Source organism: Mustela nivalis (assembly GCF_964662115.1).
Source record: "Mustela nivalis genome assembly, chromosome: X".
NCBI lineage: Eukaryota > Metazoa > Chordata > Mammalia > Carnivora > Mustelidae > Mustela > Mustela nivalis.
Genome location: NC_139040.1, coordinates 30,773,309 through 30,795,093, shown reverse-complemented (window position 1 = coordinate 30,795,093; position 21,785 = coordinate 30,773,309). Strand labels below are relative to the sequence as shown.

Below are 21,785 nucleotides of genomic sequence, written 5' to 3'. Positions count from 1 at the left end.
TTCCCCAAGTCGTTCAGTCTCACTGTGCACACACCACTGAAGCAAAGAAAATAAGAATAAGTAACCATGCTTCAAAAGAAAGTTAGTTCTGTAAGTAAGTGGCATTATCCTTAACATTTGAGCTTCTTACCTAAGGACAGAATAGAAGATACTTCTGAATGTTGTCTTTTCATGTTCAAATCCAATGCTGATCATGACGATGATCAGTGCAGGTAACACTGCTAATCCGTAACATATCCCATCGGGATGGTGAGCCAGGTTTTTCAAGTATCTGAATGCACATTATCGTAACAATCCTCCCAAAATACCGAGCGAATATACAGTTACCTGAGCAATGTGTCTCCCGGTTCGCCCCCTTCTGTAAACCAATGGTATTCCATAACCAAGTTGGCTAACCGAGGATCAATTGCCTTGTCATCTGACACTGGAAAGGAAGAACACTAGAACAGGGGGAATGCGGGAACACTACCGTCATGCACTTCCAACCCAAAAGGCTACACCAGCCCTCCAACACCAGAAGCTGCTCTCAATGATCTACTTAGACTTATCCATCCATTTCTCAAAACTGCTCCTGAACTTTCATCATCTCTAAGGTCTTCTTTGATTTGTTGGAGAGTAACTACCAGAAAAGCTTAAGATAACCATCATGACTCAAAATCTATAGAAGACATTATTCAAACAGAATTACCCTCCTCCCAGTGCCTTAACTGTTACAAATATTTCAATATTTTCTTCTGCGAGAACCTCAAATCTGGAATAGAGATAAATCAAGAAAATATATGACTTCTTTGAGTATCAGAACACCAAAAATTTTCATTTCAAAGACAACATTGTTTATTGTATACATTTTCCTGCATCTCCCTTTCCCTTCAAAATGAAGATTAAACTTTTAAATCCTATAAGCTGAACACTATCATATTTAAATATATATTGGGTCAATCATATTAAAAAATTTACAGTTTCCTTGCATTCAATGTGATACCATCTTTGAATAAGTAATAAACCGAGCACTTCCCATAAACTTTCTTCTCTGCCAGAAAACCAGTGTTACTTCTAAGCAGTCAGTTCACTGTTTAAGAGATATATGTGGAAAAAATATCATTCCTGCTGGGATTAAGGCAATACAAAGGAAAGACACAATTTTCCCTTATATTTCTTGTTCATATGTAAGTAGCAAAGCTCCCATAGTATGTCACAAATTTTAGCTAGTTAAACCATGAAATCTACTAAGAGTCAGTAATATCTACCATGGGTGGGCACCTGGGTGGCTCAGTGGGTTAAAGCTTCTGCCTTCGGCTCAGGTCACGGTCCCAGGGTCCTGGGATTGAGCCCCGCATCAGGCTCTCTGCTTCGACAGGGAGCCTGATTCCCCATCTCTCCCTCTGCCTGCCTCTCTGCCTACTTGTGGTCTGTCTGTCAACTAACTAAATAAAATCTTTAAAAAATAATAATATCTACCATGTAGCTTAAATTATGCTTAGGACTTCATATGCATTAGTTCATATCATCCTTAAAACCACCACATGAGATTGTTTACAGAAGAGCCAAACAAGGCTCAGAGAGGTGAGGGGAGTTGCCCAAAACCACAATGGCAACAAGAGGCAGAGTCAGGATTTGAATCCAAGCCTATGATTCCAGGGCCCAAGATCTTAGCCACTGCCTTCCTGCTCAACAGGAGAAGAGAAAACATTGCTGACATAAAGTTCTTTAGAAAAGCATGCCCATTTTTATGAAATGGAACCAAGAAACCAAACTCTACAACTCTATTATCCTCTTTTCCTGAAAAGACTGTAAAATGGAAAAGCACTTGACTCACAGAACATAACGACCCTCCCTTAATTGCCCCTCCATGTCCTGATGAGCTTTGGGCAATAACACAACAAGACAACAAATGCAGGCCCTGTGAACCACAAGGAAAGTGGGACAGCAATAATCAAAATCAGTTGAGACATTCGGTGTTTGACTTTGGTTACTGTCCCTCCTTTTCTTCGCTTGCCTTTTTCTTCTTCATCTTTCTCATTCAGAACAAATCAAATCATTTGCTTGGTAACAGGCATTCCTCCAACGCACTGCTCACCCCTTTTCAAAACCATCTGAAACTCTAGAAACCTTTTGTTGCCCTCAGAGCACACGAACCTTGACAACTTTCCTCTGCTATTAAACATTTCGGTAGCCAGCAATTAACAAAGCAGCCTGTAGAATGTATGTGTCATAAATGAAAGCAGCTTTAAAGTTAGCAGGAGTTGACTTTAACCGGTGACACAGGCAAGTGCTCATGGGATGGGATAAAGCTGTGACCCCATCAATTGTGCTCCACAAGTTCATGGTCATTGTGTTCTAACGGCCTGTCTTCTGAAGACCAGGCCCTTGGCAGGCCCTACATTATCAATCTTAGCTATTTCCCACCAACATTAGAAACTCTGTTAGGACTCAACACATTTCAAGATTTAGATCATTATCAAACAACCAGAGTGTTCTCTTGAACTAAAAGAAATTGGGCAACATGGTGGAAAAATTTAATAATGTCTATTACGGCTCCTGAAGGTCACCATGAAAATGTAAGGCTATGAAAATGCCCTGGCATTTGACTAAAGGAACAGACTTGGCATATTGTGGCCTCGGTGCTTTTCAAAGGGTCACCCCAGGGTTACCACAGCTGACCTTGCACAAGCAGAGACTTTATTTGAAGTACTGGGTTTTACGTCAAATTTTCACATGAGTATTGCACTCTAAAGCACAATGCATATGAATCTGTTTAAATATTATTAAGTAGCTTTCATTAGCTACCAGTGAATGTTCTTCAAGAATACACAAGCTGGGGGTACCTGCATGGCTCAGTGGGTTAAAGTCTCTGCCTTCCGCTCAGGTCATGATCTCAGGGTCCAGGGATGGAGCCCGGCATGGGGCTCTCTGCTCAGCAGGGAGCCTTCTTCCCCTTCTCTCTCTGCCTGCCTCTCTGCCTACTTGTGATCTCTGTCTGCCAAATAAATAAAATCTTAAAAAAAAAAAAAAAAGAATACACGCGCTGTTTACTTTGTTGCTCCTGGGGCACACTAGCACATCCCCACCCTGCTCACCCAGTATGCCCAGTATACTCCAGTTTGAGGGAAAGAGTACCGAGCAGAGATTCCATTGGCTTAAACTAGTTCAATGCCTGGAATATAATAGGTACTTAACATATCTGTTGAATGAACTGGCAGAATGATTTCAAGAACTAGTCTTCCATGGCAAGAGAACATTCCCGAAAAATCTTTTGAGACATACAATTACTCTCAAACCCACAAAGGCAAAAGGACAAAGAAAATGTATCAATTATGATTTACAGATATTGATAAGGGAGAACAATAAAAATAATATTGTAGGGCGCCTGGGTAGCTCAGTTGGTTAAGTGACTGTCTTCGGCTCAGGTCATGATCCTGGAGTCCGGGGATGGAGCCCCGCATCAGGCTCCCTGCTCAGCATGGAGTCGAGTCAGTTTCTCCCTCCGACCCTCCCACTTCTCACGCTCTCTCTCTTTCTCTCTCATTCTCTCTCTCTCTCTCTCAAATAAATAAAATCTTTAAAAAATCATATTGTACTTAATTTAGTGAGAAAGTAAAGGTTGCCAGGATGTCATATAGGGATAATATTTCAGGAGGTGGGGCATAGTTAAGGTATTAAAAACCAATTCCAGGGGCGCCTGGGTGGCTCAGTGGGTTGAAGCCTCTGCCTTCAGCTCAGGTCATGATCTCAGGGTCCTGGGATCGAGCCCCACGTCGGGCTCTCTGCTCAGCAGGGAGCCTGCTTTCTCCTCTCTCTCTCTGCCTGCCTCTCTGCCTACTTGTGATCTCTCTCTCTGTCAAATAAATAAATAAAATCTTTTAAAAAAAAAAGAAAACCAATTCCATGGGGTACCTGGGTGGCTCAGTCGGTTGAGCGTCTGCCTTCGGCTCAGGTCACAATCCCAGGGTCCTGGGATCAAGCCCCACAACGGGCTCCCTGCTCTGTGGGAACCTGCTTCTCCCTCTGCCTCTGCCTGCCGCTCCCTCAGCTTGTGCATGCTCTCTCTCTCTGTCAGGCAAATAGATAAAATCTAAAGAAAAAACCAATTGCATATACTGGAACCAAGAGGAGTTCTCAATTGCCTATTGTGTTTTCCTTTGCACATTTTTAATATTAATGATCTCAAACTTATGAAGTAAAAGAAAGAACTGCAATGGACAACCAGTGCCCGTGTAACCGTGCATGGTACTAGAACCACTAAAAGCAGGAACTATGCCTCATTTGTTTTGTACCTTTCTCCTGCTTTTAAATACTGATTTCCATATACATGAGGAGTTCAATAAATATTTAGCAACTGCAAAGTAGAAGTGTCTCATCATATTAAATAAATTCTTCTTAACTCGATCCTCCCCTCTACCCCCAACTAAAAGACTCACCCTAAAGAAGCGTGCTCTGGTTTAAATAACAAAAGCAAAACCAAAAATAAATATTCTTAATGGCACTAGATGAGAGAGTACTGAGAGATCGAGTTCTTGGCTCATTTCAATCACGTGACCCGTATCTGTTTTCCTATGATAAAACGATGCTCACACAGCCAGCCCTCTATTCAGAGTTGTTGCATGAATAAATCAGCATTTATTTACATGGTAACCAGTAGGAGAAAGGTACTGGGGAGGCGACAGTTGTATATTACCTCTCTAATCTCCACCACCAAGAGCAACAACTTCTTATGTGCACGGCGCTAATTTAAGCACTTTACCATGAGGTATACAATCCCTTATCTGAAAGCCTTGGTGCCAGATGTGTTTCCAAATCCAGAAATGTCCAGGCTTTTGGAGAGGCAATAACCTGTGTATACTAGGTATTACATAATACCCCAGGAGGGTCTGAGGCACTGCCCCATAAACATACTACTAATTCTATAGCAAAACCAAATAAAGATGAACACTAAGGAAAATAAAAACTATAAATAACCTCTTCTCAGTTCAAGTTAGATTTTGCCACCACCTGCATAGGGCGCTTACCAAACAAAATTTTTACCAGTTGTCAGAGCTTCTGAATTTTAATAATTGCAAACAACAACTTGGAGACTTAGGTAACTCATTTGATCCTTACAAGTGCCCTAAGAGGGAAGTTCGATTATCCCTTACCTCACCGGTGAGAAACAGGAGGTACAGAGAGGTTAACCAACTGGCCCGGTGTCACACAGCTAGAAGTCTCCTAGCCAACAACAGAACACAAAGAGCCTAAGCCCAGAGCTTGTGCCCATAACAACTGGACTCCTGGTCCTCTCAGAAACCGCTTGAGAACACTTGACAGATATGTGAAAAGTGAAACAGCATGAAATGATTTAAATACCCAAAACAATAACAGGAGAAACATCACAAGGCAGGGTCTATTCGTTATCTGACAACTATTAATAGAGGGCATACCAAAAGCCAGGTGCTCAGGATACAATGATGAGAGAACCAGACAAATCCAGGCTGCCTTCACGAAGTCAGAGGCCTGTGGGTAGACAGCCAGGCATCACATCAACATCATTAATGCGCCACATGGCAAGTGTGTGATTACCGTTCACCTCCAGAGGAGGAGACTGGGTCAGGGGTGTTGGTGTAAAATAGGGCAAGGGATCTGAACTGTCCCAAGAATGAAGCTAAGCAGAGAAGTTCCCAACTGGAGAAAATCGGTTCAAACCAACATGGGATTTGTGTTAGAGAAGGATAAAGACATGGCGGACAGTCAGCTTGGCTCAAACTGTGAAGAATCCTTGAGTGCCAAGTTAAGGGGTAGGAAGTAGACTCTGCAGGAGTTGCTGAAGATTATTTCGCAGGTTACTGCCCCATAATATTCAGATTTACCCCCTGCGGAATGTCCACGACCGACTGAATTCCTATTTGGGGCCAACCAGACCTCCAAGCTGGATTGCTTTTGAGCAAGAGCTCAGGGCACAAAATAAATACCAAATCGAAATTCATGTAAGCCTCATGGAAGAAGAACCCTAATCTCTCAAAGAATGGCAATTGGAAAACTCTGGAGAGGGGTGTCTGACTGGCTCAGTCACAAGAGCATGCAACTCTTGATCTTGGGGTCATGAGTTCGAGCCCCACTTTGGGTGTAAGGATGACTTAAATATATAAAAACTTTCAAAAAATCATCACACATGCCAAAAAAAAAAAAAAAAACCCAAAACCAAAACAAAGCAAAGCCTCCAGAGAAGGCAACAAGTAAAGGAAAATGGGAAACTCCCCTGAAAAATCTCACAGCCATTACTAAAACCTAAGTAATCTTTCATACTCAAATGAAACTTCCAATCTTCCAAAGGAAATATATTTCCTTTTTTTTTTTAAGATTTTATTCATTTATTTGACAGAGAAAGCACAAGCAGGGGGAGCTGAAGGCAGAGGGAGAGAGAGAAGCAGGCTCCGCACTAAGCAGGGAGCCCGATGTGGGGTCCCAGGACCTAGAGATCATGACCAGAACCGAAAGCAGACACTTAACCAAATGAGCTACCCAGGCGCCCCAGGAAACATATTTGTACGAGAAAATAAAACATCATTCTTTGAAAAACAAATTCTTAGGCTGAACAATGGTCTGATTTTTAATGAGGCTGCTGACAACTTACCTCAGGGCACAGGTGACAATATAACTCTGGAAAGTAAACTGCTTTTCAAGCATTCACCTCAGAGTTCCCAGTCCCCTATCTCCTTATCTACAAAGAGTTGTAGAGACCAAATTACTTACTTATTTAGCATACATATCAAACATAGCTTTTCATCCTCAGGTCTTAATGTAAAACTGAGTAGCTAGACAACCTCTGCAAAACACATTTTTATTTATTTCCACTGAGCAATTTTTTTTTTTTCCAGCCAGTGATCTTCCACAGAGAAGTAGTTCATAAAGACTCTTCCCTGGCTTCCTCTTGTTCTGAGAATCAAACCCAAATTCTTTCTCAGAATTTCCAGGCCCTATATTTATTATCTGACTCCCTTTAGGCTCTGGAACACCTTTAACGATTCCCCCCACCCAAGTCAGATTCCCCCCACCCATGTCGCTGGGGCTGGCCATCCTGGCTTGCTTTCTGTTCCTCAAACACCCTACTGTCTGTTTATCTGCCTCAAGGCCTTGGCTCTTCCTCATCTCTCTGCTCTTCACAAGGTAGGTTTATTCTCTCTTCTCTTTCAGGTCTCTCTGTTCAAAGGTCACCTTCACTGCTGAGAGGCCTTTCCTGACCACCCTTGCCAAATAAGCCCTTCCCAGGTCTCCATATCACATTTCGTTACTTATTTCCTTCATTGTTCTTCATACTACAATCTGTGAGGATCTTCTTCGTTTGTTTGCTGGTTTGTTTTCTCTATCCTTTGGTGGACTATAGCCTCTGGGAGACTCCACAAGGCCAAGATCATGCCTTGTAATAATACAGGGCCTCATGCCTAATAGAGGGCTTTGGCAAATGGAATGCGCTCAACAGATTTTGTCAAAGACATTACTAAATGAATGAAAAATATATTTAAAAGCTGATTGATATGAATGTTAGTAACTTGAAAAAAGCCCTTTTCTCCCCCTTGAATTTTGAGATGCTTTCTCTAGGGCTGTTCTTTTTTTCCATAATCTGTCTACATTTTCTGAAATCTGATGATGCCTGGCAAATTGTTGAGTTATTTCACAGCAGTAAAAATAGATCCTTTTCAAGCACTGGATTTAAGAAAAAATACTTTGAGGAGGTTGTAGTAGTTTATTAAACATCAAAATCAATTTTCAAACTGCTCGGTCTCCTTTCACTACTGCAAGTCAAATTACATGAAGAAAAGTAACGTCAAATGTAAAGAAAATGAAAAAGATGATTCATTAGCAAAGTGCAGTTATGTGTAGTGACATCAGAAACACTGGTTCGGAGAACCTCTGCATCTACCAAGTGGGTTTATTAAATACATATAGAGACATGTCGAAAAGATTCAGAGAAAAATGCTCGGGATGAACTCATAACCAACTTTATTTGTTTTCTGGCAAACAGAAATAGTTCATATTGGTGGCAATCTTAACTTAAACTTAGTATCAATAATAATCACAAAAGGAAAAAAAATAACAGAATGATACAAACTGTTTCCTTTGAAACAGTTTGCAAGTTAGTATGTCTTTCCAAAATAGGTTGCCAAGAAAATTACAGATTTAGGTTGGCCCTATTTACTGTATAAATCCTCTTTACCTACTCTATTCCATTTTTTAAAAAATAAAACTAAAGTGAAGTCAAGAATTTACCAAATAAATGAGGAAAACTACAAACCATCTGTAATCCATCTAACTAAACTGATAATCAATGGCCTTTACTGTTCTCCTAAAAACTGCTTTCCTCCGAAGCTCAACTTCAAACTCTATAGAGTCATACCACGTTTTTCAAAGTGTGCTTAGTGAAAGTGCAGATTTTAAAACCAGGGAAAATTGAGACTCTTATTCATGTATTTTCTAAATACATCATTGGATGCTGCAGCAGAAACTTACATTCCTTGTCTCACTGCCAAAACAAGTGCTACCAGGACAGTGAAATTTAGCCCTTACCTTCCTTCATTCTCAACTCCATTTCTTCTGAGATTACTGCCCGTTAATGCACATTATGCCAATGGCAACACCTGATCACATATCCAGCAGACAATGCAATCATTCTAAGTATAAGGATAGTGATAAAAACTTGCAATTCAAGGAGCTACTATTTTTAAGGGTAAAATGATGTCATAACTGCTTGGTTGATCATTTCACTTTTCCCAGTTTTCAAAGCTGAGCACTAGATACATCCTATTTCCAAAAAAAAAAAAAAAAAAAAAAACACAGCCACAAACGTCAGCATGTGCTAATTCACTGCATTCTGCCTCCACTTTCAGCCTCTCCATTCAATTTTCTTCACACACTAATTTCAGCATGGAAGTGAGTAAGGGAGCCTCAATATGGGAGCGACTGGACATCACTGAGAACGTGGTACTGTGTGAAACTGACTTAAGCAAACTAATCTCCAGTCCATAGCAAAGTGATCTCTTTTCTAACTACGTGCTTTGTAAATGCTGCTTCTTGAGCGTTTATGCAAATAGGAGATGTACACTAGGAAACTCCAGCTTCTTAAAAAAAATATTAAGGCAGGTGCCCTCCCAACAAATGCAGCCTGAAACCCCGGATTTTTTCAGTTCCCATGCAGTGTGCTCAGTAAACAGTCTATACTAACTTGAGTGACTATCCTAAATGTCTAGAATTCTCTCTGGGTATCCCAAACCCCTAGAATTCTATCTGATCACAATAAAAGATGAACATCCCAGTTTGCAGATGGAGAAATGGAAGCAGACATCAAAAGTCTCTCTCTGTCTCTCTCTGACTCACTCAGGCCTGCTCAGCAGTGGAGGAAGAATCAGATTTAGGGCCATGTGCTAGGATTGCATACAAACAGACACACAAACATACATAACATACATTTCAAGCGGCTGTGGTATCTTGGACTAAGTTACTGAAACCTAGAAAGAAACTTTAGAGTTACTTAGCTAATATATACTAGAAGATCATTCCCATCAATTTCAGTAAGCTGTAGGCTAGACAGTAAGCTTCCAAGAAAATCATTAGTCAACTGTGATTAAACCAAAGAAGCCAAGACATTCAGAGATAAAGACATCCAGAGAGGAGTTAAAAGCTTCGAGGAAGAGGAGTGTGCTCCAGATTCGGGAGCCAAGCAGTGAAGCCTCCCAAGTTCAAAGATTCTGAGGGAGGGATGGGTTGAGAGGCACAAAGCCGAAACTGTTAGATGGCAAGAGACAGCGGGGCTGAGGCGAGCAGAGGGACCCCAGACCATCAGGGCAGCGACAGCGAAGCCCGGACAAGAAGATTTTGGAGGGATAACAAAGAAGCAAAGGAAAACTGGGGTCCGGGGTGCTGAAAGAATCCAGGCGTCTGGCGGAGCCTCCGAGTCCGGGAGGTAGGGATGAGAAGGTGCAGGGATGAGCGCGCACCCGCACGCGAGAGAAAAAGCGGATGGGGGGGGGGGGCTTGCGAAGAGTCCAGCTGGTTCCCTGTCCCTCTGCCCCCGGTGCAGATCGTAACTCCTCACCGCGCACCGCCTCGCCGCACCGCGTCCCGGAGGCGAGGAGGTGGCTAATGATGGAGCCCCTGCGACTTCAGGACCCCGCCTCACCTTGTTTGCCGCGTCCCCGCGTCCCGCCGTCCGTCAGCCCGCTGCCGCACTCCGAGGGCCAAAGAGCGAGTCGCACGGCGCAGCCGGGGCTCCCTCCCGCTTGCGAGACACCGGCCCCCCACCTCCGCAGCCTCTGGCTCGTCCTGGTCACTTCGCCCTCGCGCAGGCGGAGAGCAGGGACCCTAACCCGGACGCCGCTCCACTTATTTTCCAAAGTCCCCGTTCCCGGCTTCCCCGGAATGGGAGATTGAGCTGCTGCGGCCGCAGCGGCAGAGCCTCCGCCTGACCTCACGGGTGGGGGGGTGCGGGGGGAGAGGGAGGGGGCGGGAGTCCAGTTAAGGAGGGGAGGGGGGCGGGGGGAGCGAGCTCGCGGGCGGGGGCAACATGGCGGCGGGGGTGGCCCCGGCGGCGCCTGCGCGGGAGGCGGAGTGGGGGGGAGCTGGGGCTAGGACCGAGTGCAGGGTCCGAGCAGAACTCCACCCCCACAGCCGGTGCGCGGCGCGGGTGGGCCCGGCCCGGCGGGGCAGGGGCGGGGGCAGTGGAGGAGGCGGAGGGGGGGACTTCCAAGTAGCCCTCACGCCTCCGAAACTGGGACGGTCGCGTTGGAGCCCACATGGCTTCTGTGGTGCCCAGGGGGCAGGAGAGGTGAAAACTGTCAAGTATCCAGGGCCGGCTGCGCGCTCGCCCCCGGGCTGGCAGCTCCGGGAAGCCCGCGGTTGTCTCGCCCGCTCGGATTCACCGAGGGCCCGGGCACCGGGGCGTGCCCTGGAAGCGGTGCCGCTTCACCTCCGTGGGGCGCGCCCCTCAAAACCAGCCTGCCCGTGCGCTGAGCGCCTTGTGGCTCCCCCCTCCCTACGGGAGTACAGAGTGTTAAGAAAGAGGAAGAATAACAACGGATCCAGCAGTTTAACAGTTTACTGAGCGTTTACTAGAAGCCACGCGCTGAACTGTTAATTCCCGTCACTCTCCCGGCTCCTCCACGAGGTCCACGTTATTCTCATCTCCGTTTTGCAAGTGAGAAAACTGAGGCGTACAGGTCCAGCAAGTTGCGAAGGTGACAGAATTAGGTAAGGGACAGAGCAGGATCCGGGATCCCAAGCGGTGTTGATGCCAGCCAGCGCCCAGGCTCTTAAACCGTCGGGCTCTATTGCTTGCAAACTGGTAGGACTGCTGCGACTCTAAGTCTGAATCTTGACTCTCCTCCCAGTTCGGTCAGCCTTGCCCCCAACAAAAACCCCAGCCAAGCCTGTTTTTTCCCCTTGCAGGTCTTCTGTTCATTCCTTGCCTTCCTACACCTTTCCGTTTGCCTCGTCTCCTTGTGATTCCAGACTCCTCCTAGGAAAAATAATGGGCGCTTGCCGTAAACAAGCAGTTTATTCCCGTTTTGTTTTTTGTTTTCCTTAAGGAAGTGACTGGGTGAGTATGGGGACTGTAGTTCGTTCTATTTCCTAGTATTTCTCCTTTTGCCTACCAGTAAATGGAGCAGGGATCTGAGGTATCAGCATTGCTGACCTGGTATTTCAAATCCCATACGCTGAAATTCTAGCAGCGGGTTTTAGGTAACTTTGAAAATAATCAACTACTCAAAAGACTTTCTAGAACTAAAGATATGACCACATGGCTAGGCTTTATCAAACCGGTGAAGAGAAGAAACTGCAAATGCACATGGAACTTGCATTATTATCTTTTACCAGTCAGTATTTTCAACACAATTCATCTATTTTAACCGGAATGCATTCGTTGGATTCTCCACATGCTTGTTCATTAATTACCGTATGCCTCCGTTACACACAAAATGCCCATTATACCAATAGCACCTGTTACAGAAGTTTACAGTCTCCTTGAGGTGATATGTTTAGAGCAATCAATTTCAGCATATGTTAAAACCTGGCACGCAGGTTAAAAATAAGTAAAAACTGAGCTGATACACATCTAAGTCATTGTATCACTCCTGCCATAAAAAGGTTCAAGTGGGGTTGTTTTACAATAAATTCTCCAACAACAACAAAAAACAAAACAAAACAAAAAAAAAACCCAGGAAAATGGGATAATCAGATGTGGCCCAGGCGTCCTTATGCACAGAAAGAGAAAACCGTTCATGGTGCATAGCAAGGAGAGGGTTAATTACAGAATCTGAATTTGAACAACCGGATGGGAATAAGACATTACAAATACACTTATTCTGTAGGAATTAGTTGCTGTTTGGGTTAGGATGTTTTGAATATTTAATCTAGTGGACAGAACACTCCAACTTAGAGTTAGAAGACACTTAGGCCCTATGTGACATTCTTAGACCCATCAGCTCTCTGAGTGTGTTTTCCTGAATTTACAGCGGGGATCATAATGATATTGGCCGGACCTGCTCACTGTGTTATTCTGGATTTCAAATCAAATAAGGCATATGAAAGCACCTCGTAAACACATAAAGAATATATGCAAATGTAAAGTGATGTTTTTATTTATCTCAAACTGGCCACTTTAAGCTAGAGATGTAATTATGAAGGATTTACATGCTAACCTGTACCCAAAAATGTCAAGAACTAAAAAAAGCATTTGAAATACAATTGTACGGCAAAAACCTAAAGAATGGGGAGATACAACGGAGATTCAAGAAATGAGAAAACAAGTCAAAAGAAAATATTGGTACAAAGAATACAGAAAAGGATAATGGCTCTTATGGGCTGAATTATGTGCCCCTTCCCAGAATTCACACGTTTGATCCTAACCCCCCATACATCAAAATGCAATCTTATTTGGCAGTGAATTCTTCAAAACTGGAATTCGAATGAAATGAGGTCTTTAGGGTGGGTCTCAATCCACCATGACTGTTGTCTCCTAAGAAGAGGAGATCAGGACACATACCTGCGTGTAACACAGAGAAAACACCACATGAGGATTCAGGGAGGAGTTGGCAAGCCAAGGAAAGAGGCCTCCAGAGAAACCAAGCTTGCTGACTGACTCTTGGATCTCTGACACGTAGCCTCTACGAGAACTGTAAGAAAATGCGTTTCTCTCCTTTGTTTTGTTGATGCCATCCAGTGTAATGAACTAATATAATGGCAAACATTTAAAATTCCAGCTAGAGGATCCTCTATAGTCCTTATTGTTAATTGCTGCATAATGGCCCACCACGGACCTGGAGGCCAGCCTAAAACCACACAGATTTCTGTTTGCATGGGTCCAAGTCCAGGCATGGCTGAGCTGGGTGCATGGGTTAGGGTCTTACAAGGCTGGAAGCAAGATGTCAGCTGGGCTGCATTCACACACGGAGCTCAGAGTCCTCTTCCAAGCTCATTCACATCGTTGTCTGAAATCAATGCCTCATACTTGTCGGACTGAGACTCCCAGCATCCACAGGCTCCAGAGACTGCCCCTCTCCGTAGGCAGTTGATAACATGGCTGGTGGCTTTGTCTGGTCAGCAGGTGAACTCGCAACTCCAGAAGCGACTTGAATTATACCTTCAAACTCTCTTCTCCTTTGTCATATAATGTAGCCTAACCATCAGAGTGACCTCAGCATATGCACAGGTCTCAACTACACTTAAGAGAAGGGGATTTATGGGGCATGTGTTCCAGAGGACAAGAATCTTGGAGGTCATCTTAGAATTCTGCCTACCACACTCTCCAGAGTTTTGATGGCACCAGTTTAATTACAGATTTATAAAAACTCACCAAGACAGAGATGACAGGGGCGCCTGGGTGGCTCAGTCAGTTAAGTGCCTGTCTTTGACTCAAGTCATGATCTTGGAGTCCTGGGATGGAGTCCCGCAAGGGGGAGTGGGGGGAGTCCCTGCTCAGCGGGGAGTCTGCTCCTCCCTCTGACCCTCCCATTCTCGTGTTCTCTTTTTCTCTCTCTGTCAAATAAACAAATAAAATCTCTAAAAAAAAAAAAAGTCTCCAAAAAAAAAAAAAAAAAGAGAACATGGAGGCAGGTAGGAACACACACGCACACACACACCGTGCATCAAAGAGCACAAAATCATGGCAGCAGAGGCCTAGTGCCTCAAGAAACATTTGTAAACCTGCTGTGTGCCTAAGAGCTGTGAAGCCATGATTACGATGATGTTCACTCTGATTAAAGAACAAACACAAAGTATGAGGACACCTTTTTCATCTCTCTGCTCAATTTGTATTTCTTTGAAATACTCATCTGATCCATTACTGAATGGAACCAGTATTCTGAGAGCCCGCAGGCTGTCTGCTTAGCTCTTCACTCCAAAGAGGGGAATAAGGAACAGAACCAGGAGAAAGCTTTCTATTCTTGTGTGGCCCAGAAACTAGTCCAGATTAAAAAAAAAAAAGTAGCCAAATACACACACACGTGCACACACACACACTGTATAGTGCAGTGGAGGCAAGGTTGTGTCTTTAAACACAGAAATAATTTACACACTTGCTACGTGAAGAGAAACCAACATGCTCCCACCTCCTTAGGCAGATAATGACCTCTAGAATAAATGAGCCCTTAACTGGGCTTCAAGGAAAGGTCAAACTCAAGCTGGAAGAGTCAGAGGGAGGAAAAGAACTAAAGGATCTGTACAGGTTTTCCAACATCAAGAACAACCCTAGCCATAAACTATACTAACTCTGCATGGGGATCTCTGAGAAGATTCTAACCCTGCCCGCTTCTGTCAAAACTTTTCAGAGCTGACTTCTCAGCCCAGCTTTTGTGTGTTTAATACTACAGGAGCTTGAATTTGGAGGGTAAGGAATCAAAACTTTCCCAGGGACTCTGTAAGCATAGGGTTCTAAAAATAAACCTATAGGAGGAGGAGCTCCTCTCTCTGCCTCAATGCGCCAGCCTATGTCCCAACTGTACAGAGAACTGCACTCACAGAAACCCCCACTGCCCAGACCTGTACCCCTGGGGATAAAAATATATGTTTATAAAAAATAAAAAATTATATTAAAAAAAAAATAAAGGCAACATTTTGATGGGGGCAAAAAAAAAAAAAAAAGAAACCCCCACTGCCCAAAGGGTCCTCAAATTCTATGTCTCAACTGACTTCTTACTCAGTGTTTTCAAACAACACGCAAGTTTCCCTCTTAACTTGCCCATTCATAGCCCTCTGGCTGCACTCCTCTCTCCTTCATCCTTTCATTGATACCAAAAGCTCATCATGGGTAAAGGCCCTGACGTGGGAACAAGCTTGGTACCTTTGCAGAATGAAAGGAGGCCACTGATGGGGCATCTGGGTAGAATATTGTCAGAGTTGAGCAAGTCCTGTGTGGCTACTTAAGGGAGTAGTTCCTGACTGTACAGATTTTGTTCTGTAAGGAAGTAGTTAGTAAACTATTGTATTTTTTTTCCCAGGGCGCCTAGTGGCTCAGTCAGTTAGGCATCTGCCTTCAGCTCAGGTCATGATCTCGGGGTCCTGGGATCCAGTCCAGAATCAGTCTCCCTGCTCAGCAAGGCGTCTGCTTCTCCTTCTGCTTTCCCCCACGCCCGCTCATGCTCATGTTCATGCTCTGTCTCTCTCTCAAATAAATAAAATCATTAAAAAATAAAAAAGAAAGAAAAGAAAGAAAATGAGGCCACTGAGTATCAAGGGAGAAAAAGAGAACACGAGGAAGTCGGAGACACTGGCAAAGGTTAGATCCTGTAGGGCCTTGCAGGCCACGGTGAAGTGTTTGGAGTTGACTTCAAGTGCAAGTGACACCACCGATGAGCTTTTTAAGCATGAGAGTGAGAAGAGACAATGTATGTTTTAGAATCACCATGGCTTCTCTGAGTTGGCAGTGGGCAAAAGCCAAGCCAAGAGAGACTGGGAAGAAGCCTGCAGTAAGCAGACCAGGGGCCATGCAGCTTCGAATAGGGTGGTGGCAGTAGAGACAGAAAAAAAGACAGAGGGATTAGAGATCTATTGAGGGGGATGACCCAGCAACTCGGAAGACCCATTGAACTAGAGGAAAGATGATGTCATTTCATAAGATGGGAAAGATTGGAGCAATCGATTTTGGAGGTTTTTTTGGGGGGATGGGGTGGGGAGTGGGGGTTGTTGCCTATAAAGTTCCTTTTGTCTGTGTGATATTCAAGGGGAGAACGCCAGCAGGCAGGGATGTATGCCTCAAAGGCTCAGAATATTCTCTGACGGACAGTCCTCGTTGGCAGGCTTCTACAAGAAATAGTGTATAATGTTGTCTGTCTCCCCACCAACATGCTACAACATGATAAACATCACAACCTGGATAAAACTCAGAATGATTACTCCAAGTGAAAAATGCCACACACACACAAAAAAAGGTACATGATTCCTTTTATAGAAAATTCTAGAAAATCCAAATGAATCTTTAGGGACAGAAAGCAGATCGGTGATTGCCTGGCAATAAGAACAGGGAGTGAGGGGAACTAAGAATGACAAAGAGGTACAAGGAAATTTTTCTTTAAAACGTTTTATTTATTTATTTGAGAGAGAGAGAGCACATGCGCAAAAGGTGAGGGTCAGAGGGGAAGCAGACTCGGCGCTAAGCAGGGAGCCCGATGTGGGACTTGATCCTGGGACTTGATCCCAGGACTCCAGGATCATGATCTGAGCCCAAAGCAGACACTTAACAACTGAGCCACCCAGCTACCCTACAAGGAAACTTTTAATGGTTAATGAAATGGTATGTTCATTATCACTGCCACAGTAATGGTTTCACCTGTATATACAAATGTCAATATTTATCAAATTGTATACGTTAAATACATGCAGTTCATTGTATGTCCCTTCTCTGTTAACAAATCAGTCATATGCCTTGCCCAATTGCAGTGTCTCTATTTTATTCTCTTTTGTGAATAAGAATACCAAAAAAAAGGGGGGGGGATACAAGTCAAGGCTCAGGAATGGATTCAAATCAGAGACCAGAAAGCTGGCAGTACTACCTTCATCTTTGTCTCTGTACATTACCAAGGAATCCACTTCCTTACTCTCTCTTAGTACAGACTGGCATTTTACACTTTCCCAGCTTCATGCTGGGACATGATTAGGCACAAATCCTAAGGTTATATCTCCTCTATTCAAGAGACCAACCAGAGATCCAGAGTTCTAGGATCTCTAAAACTCAATTCCATAGTCCACCGGAGTGTCTCTGATTGGCCCTTTTTGTATCGATATGGACTTCTGGATCAATGAACTAATCTCTGGCCTGCATGCACAGAATCTAAACAAGATGAGAAAAATCTTAGTCTAACCATTAAGAATTTGGAGAAATAGGGGCACCTGGCTAACTCAGAGGAGCATGTGACTCTTGATCTCGGGGGTCATGAGTTCAAGCCCCATGTTGGGCATAGAGATTACTTAAAATAAATAAGAAAAGAATTTGAGAAAAGAATCATCATGACTTTAGTCATTATTGGAGCTTCACCTAGTTCCAAGAAGTTTTTGTTATTGGCAGCCAAGAGTCCTAACTAAATGGTCTGGCATTTCTAATGGGGGCTACAAGGGGAAAGCCAGACATATTAGGTAAGGAACTTCAATTTCTAAGGTCTCACCAACGAATTTCCCAATGCCTTCTCCTGCTACACAAATGTGTTTGTGGTTTTCATTGTAAAGCCAGTAACACTGTGATTGGTGGACTATATAATAGAGGCAACCAGAAATTAGAGAAGGGAAGCCCCCATTCTTTACCTTCACCTTATCTCAGAGTTTTCCAGCACGTTCTCAAGTTAAGACCATTAGAGAACAATGGGAACAAATAGAGCCCCAAATGTCAGCTTTTAATCAAAGTAAGCAAAGACAGGGTTCCTGGGTGTCTCAGTTGGTTAAGCATCTGCCTTAGGCTGGGGTCATGATCCTGGAGTCCTGGGATAGAGTCCTGCATTGGGCTCCCTGCTTAGCAGGGAGTCTGCTTCTCCCTCAGACTCTCCCCTCTCTCATGCTCTCTCTCTCTCTCTCTCAAATAAATAAATAAAACCTTTTAAACAATTAAAGCAAATAGCGTATCATTCTCACCATAAGTAACCAAGCTGTTTTAGTAAGGAATCCGGGATGCCATGTACCACAAAAGGGCTCTGGAATTGTCCTGTAGCTTGAGTCTCCTGAAATGAAATGAACAGGTAACACATTAAGCTATTCAAGGTGTTGTTAAAAATATGTATTTTTTAAAGATTTTTAAAAATTTATTTGACAGAGAAAGATCACAAGTAAGCAGAGCAGCAGGCGGGGGGGGGGGGGAAGCAGGCTCCCTGCTGAGCAGAGAGCCCAATGTGGGGCTTGATCCCAGGACTCTAGGATCATGACCTGAGCCAAAAGCAGAGGATTAACCCGCTGAGACACTCATGTGCCCCAACAAAAAATATTTTTTAAAAAACTAAGACCACCATCACCTCAAACTAAACATGTTAAAAGTCAAATTCACCCTCTTCTCTTTTCCCTCAACCAATGCCCCTCTTTCTGTCAATGAATGTATCATCCTTCCTGTCACCCAAGCTTGGAAGCTCATCTCCCCATTCACTCAATGAGTATTTACAGAATGTCTCCCTTATGCAAGGCCAATGCTAAACTCTATGAGAGACACAAAGAAAGATAAGATCTCGTCTCAAAAAGTATAAAATCATTTTGGGGAGATACATCAAAGCTCAGGTAACCTGTATAGCAGCTGTGTGTGATAAGTGCCTGCAAGCAATGGGAATTCATATAAACACTGTTTGTTGTATCTGTTGATATGGATGTTGGAAGTAAGTTCCCAGCATCAGGAATTAGGTTAAATACATTACATGAGTATATAATTGAAAAATCCAGTCTTTCAAAATGATAAATGATTTTAGGTATTGAAATGGAAAGGTGTTCACAATAGGTTACAAAACAGTATGTATGCTATCATGATATACACACACATAAATATAAACTATATACTATACTCTTTTGTTTGTACTTTTTGTTTTGTACTTTCCGACTTGTCCATACTGAGCATGGAAAAAGAAAATAAGGTGATTTTTTTTTTCTAATAAAGAGAAAAGGAGGGACGCCTGGGTGGCTCAGTGGGTTAAAGCCTCTGCCTTTGGCTCGGGTCATGATCTCGGGGTTCTGGAATCGAGTCCCGCATCAGGCTCTCTGCTCAGCGGGGAGCCTGCTTCCTCCTCTCTCTGTCTGCCTCTCTGCCTACTTATGATCTCTCTCTGTCAAATAAATAAATAAATAAAAATCTTTAAAAAAAAAAAAAGAGAAAAGGCTTCAGAGAAAACTTGATGCAAAGTCATGTTTTAGCCATGACATTTCTTTTTTTTTAATTTTTTATTTTTTATAAACATATATTTTTATCCCCAGGGGTACAGGTCTGTGAATCACCAGGTTTACACACTTCACAGCACTCACCAAAGCACATACCCTCCCCAATGTCCATAATCCCAACCCCTTCTCCCAAACCCCCTCCCCCCAGCAACCCTCAGTTTGTTTTGTGAGATTAAGAGTCACTTATGGTTTGTCTCCCTCCCAATTCCATCTTGTTTCATTGATTCTTCTTCTACCCACTTAAGCCCCCATGTTGCGTCACCACTTCCTCATATCAGGGAGATGATATGATAGTTGTCTTTCTCTGCTTGACTTATTTCACTAAGCATGATACGCTCTAGTTCCATCCATGTTGTCGCAAAAGCCATGACATTTCTAAGGGGGGACTATATCTACTAAAGATAGAAAGTAGAGTAGTTGGGGTCCCTGGCTAGCTCAGATGGTAGAGCACATGACTCTTGCGTGATATGAGGGTTGTGAGTTCAAGCCTCATACTGGGTGTAGAAAGTACTTAAAAATAATATCTAAAAAAAAGATAGGGCATATTTTAATCAGAAGATATTTATATAGAGATGGTAGTTAAAACAATGGAAACAAGAAAATCCAGGGGCACTGAGTCTCTTAGAAGTCTTAGGTGCCAGATGAGAGACCAAAGAACCATGGCAAACAAAAGGGGTCACCTCCAAGTGAGAAACTGAAGGACATCGGGACCAAAGGAGAAACAGGTGTGCTCAACATAGAAGAGAGAGTGGAGGGGCACAAGGAAACACTCTCCAAATGGAAGTGTCCAGAGCGAGTATTGAATTTTAAAGCTTAAGATGCCTTTTAAAAAATTTACCATGGTATTACCATATAAAATAGTGTCACCTTTATCAAATGTGAATCTAAAAATGTCACTTACCAGTTCAAAATTGGGCTTCTTTTTCGCACACGAGAACCACAGACATCATGAGACCAGCTCTGGAAGGGAACGCAAAGACCCTTTTTTCTTGACCCTTGATGTCACCAATGAGCAAAGTGAGGCCCAGAGAACAAAGCTGATTTGCCTTGGGTCACACAGCCAGTGACTTGAACAGAGTTAAGTTTTCGGCTGGCTGGCTAAGGGACTGAAGGAGCTTTGGTAAATGAATCCTTAGGTATTCTGTTAAATTCCCGTTGTCAGCAGTTACAAGTTTTCTCCTTTCCCAACCTTTTCCTTCCCTGGAGCTCTGAATGGCCTACTCTGTTCTCCCTCTTTCCATCTTCCCCTCTCCTTTCTCATGAACCTGTTTATTTTGGGGGTAACTGCTCCATTTTGCCAGGTCTCTGTTAGGATCACCATAATAGGATCACCCCCTTCTTGCCATCCTAACAAACAGCTTCTCCTTTTACCAAGCCTCAATTCAAGGGTCATTTTCCCTAACAAGTTTTTTCTGTCCATCCAGGTGGTAATGCACACACACCTGTGCAAGGTAGTGAAGGGCAAAGTTGACCTGGGTTTGAATCCAAGCTCTGCCACTCACTGCGACCTCAGGCAAATTACTGAATCACTTTTTGCCCACGTGCAGTATTGAGTAAAATGGGAATGGTATTCGTTCCTTATCTATAGCATTCCCATAAAGGCTGAATAAGTCATTACAGGTAAATACAGTTAGAATAATGCCCGGTCCACAGGAAGGGCTATGTAAGTCTTCCATGTCATTAGTTAGGACCTATTCCTCTCATCAGCATAGCAGAAACACCTTCTGCCTCCTCTTACTAGAGGCAGAAGGTGTTTCTGTCTCTTCTTTTTTTTTTTTTTTAAAGATTTTATTTATTTATTCTACAGACAGAGGTCATAAGTAGTCAGAGAGGCAGGCCGGCAAGGGGCGGAGGGGGGGAAGCAGGCTCCCCGTGGAGCAGAGAGCCCGATGCAGGGCTTGATCCCAGGACCCTGAGATCATGACCCGAGCTGAAGGCAGAGGCTTAACCCACTGAGCCCCCCAGGTGCCCTCTGCCTCTTCTTACTAGACTGTAAACTTGCTGAGGTCAGGGATGATGGCAATAATGAGTGTTTAATCAAAGCTCAGGGAGGTCAATAAATGACTATGTCTAACAAACAAGTAATCCCTCCTCTAAACAAGCTACGTCTGAAATAAGGCTATTACGAAAATGTATAAAGGAAATAGATCAATGTCTGTACACCCTTGCTTTAAATAGTAAATCGCCATGAATACATTTAAGTCAATGTCCATTTACAAAATGCTCACCCAGTTGTTCAATTCTGTTAGTCAAGGGAACGTAGAAAGCGGGGATGTCCTATTCTGCCACATCCTTTGGAAAACAATCTCAAAACTGCTTTGCAGGGACACCTGGGTGTCTCAGTTGGTTAAGCAGCTGCCTTTGGCTCAGGTCATGATCCCAGCGTCCTGGCATCGAGTCCCACATCGGGCTCCTTGCTCAGCGGGGAG

General features: G+C 43.6%; 1 protein-coding gene and 1 long non-coding RNA gene across 4 annotated transcripts in view; both read right to left on the bottom strand.

Moving 5' to 3' along the window:
• The window catches only part of KLHL13 (kelch like family member 13), a 200,694-nt gene extending 190,233 nt beyond the window's left edge, over nucleotides 1-10,461 (bottom strand). For 2 of the 3 annotated variants that reach the window (XM_082716339.1, XM_082716340.1), the window contains exon 1: nucleotides 10,145-10,460. The gene's annotated coding sequence lies outside the window, so the exon portion shown is untranslated. Of the gene's footprint in view, nucleotides 1-10,144 lie in introns of all 3 variants that reach the window. The other variant, XM_082716335.1, reaches the window with a different exon arrangement.
• Nucleotides 10,462-12,178: 1,717 nt separating this feature from the next.
• On the bottom strand, nucleotides 12,179-20,319 carry LOC309855765. Its single transcript, XR_014306984.1, has 3 exons — nucleotides 20,254-20,319; nucleotides 18,079-18,154; nucleotides 12,179-13,998 (listed from the first exon to the last, which is right to left on the bottom strand). It is a non-coding gene; the product is annotated as an uncharacterized lncRNA (long non-coding RNA).
• Nucleotides 20,320-21,785: the final 1,466 nt, after the last annotated feature.